General features: G+C 38.8%; 1 pseudogene; it reads left to right on the top strand.

Annotated features, from left to right (window-relative positions):
* The first annotated feature begins 779 nt into the window (after window positions 1-779).
* LOC108530047 (cytochrome c oxidase assembly protein COX16 homolog, mitochondrial pseudogene) lies at window positions 780-1,095 on the top strand (annotated as a pseudogene).
* The last annotated feature ends 291 nt before the right edge of the window (window positions 1,096-1,386 follow it).

Genomic DNA, 1,386 nt, shown 5'->3' with positions numbered 1-1,386 from the left:
CGTCTCAAAAAAAAAAAAAAAAAAAAGCAAACCCAGAAATAAAGCCAAATACTTACAGCCAATTAATCTTTCACAATGTCAACAAAAACATACTATGAAAAGGACACCCGATTCAACAAATGGTGCTGAGATAATTGACAAGCCACATGCAGAATAAGGAAACTGGATCTTCATCTCTTACCTTATACAAAAGTCAACTCAACATGGGACAAAGACTTAAATCTAAGACCTGAAGCTATAAAAATTCTAGAAGATAACATCAGAAAAACCGTTTTTGGACCTTGGCTTAGGCAAAGAGTTTATAATCAAGAACCTAAAAGCAAATGCAAATAAATAAATAAATAAATAAATAATCCATAAATGGGACTTAATTAAACTAAAAACTTCTGCACAACAAAAGAAAAAATCAACAGAGTAAAGAGAGATAACCCACAGAATAGGAGAAAATCTTCACAAACAATGCATTCAACAAAATAACTAATATCCAGAATCTACAAGGAACTTGAACAAATTAGCAAGAAAAAAAAAAATCCCCTGAAAATGTGGGTGAAGGACATGAATAGACAATTCTCAAAAGAAGATATACAAATGACCAACAAATGTATAAAATAAATAAATAAATAAAAATGCTTGGAAACCTATCAGTAAGGACCAAACGCCAAACAACCAAGGAAAGAAGGTGAGTCAAGGATGTACTCCTCTGGAGAGCTTGGGTTGCTGAGATTTGGGAGTCAGCACTGGGCCTGCTTGGAGTGCTAAGCAAATGGAAGAGTTCAGTCATGTTTGCACCTGTGGTAATGTGTGCTTTGTGTAGGAACAAGACTCTGCTACAGAGTCCCCATGTTGTTGCTAATTGTTGGAGGTTCCTTTGGTCTTTGTGAGTTTTCACAAATGTAATACGATGCTGTGAAGATTAAAACTGATCCCGAGTTGGAAAAAAACCTTAAAGCGAATAAAGTATCTTTAGAGTTAGAATATGAGAAAATAAAGGACTCTATTTTTCATGGCTTGAAGAATATTCAAGGACCCAGGTCTTGGAAAGATCCTGACCTCTTCCAAAAAGGAAATCCAGAAATTCTTAAGACTAAGACTTGAGGCCGGGCACGGTGGCTCACGCCTGTAATCCCAGCACTTTGGGAAGCCTAGGTGGGTGGATCACGAGGTCAGGGGATCAAGAACATCCTGGCTAACGCGGTGAAGTCCCGCCTCTACTAAAAAATACAAATATTAGCCGGGGGTGGTGGCAGGCGCCTGTAGCCCCAGCTACTCGGGAGGCTGAGGTAGGAGAACGGCGTGAACCCGGCAGGCGGAGCTTGCAGTGAGCTGAGATGAGCCACTGCACTCCAGACTCCCTCTCAAAAAAAAAAAAAAAAAAAAAAAAAAAAA

Source organism: Rhinopithecus bieti, unplaced genomic scaffold, assembly GCF_001698545.2.
Source record: "Rhinopithecus bieti isolate Rb0 unplaced genomic scaffold, ASM169854v2 scaffold_7895, whole genome shotgun sequence".
In the NCBI taxonomy this organism is placed as follows: Eukaryota; Metazoa; Chordata; class Mammalia; order Primates; family Cercopithecidae; genus Rhinopithecus; species Rhinopithecus bieti.
Note: the sequence above shows the minus strand (reverse complement) of the source record. Positions and strands in the feature narration are given on the sequence as shown.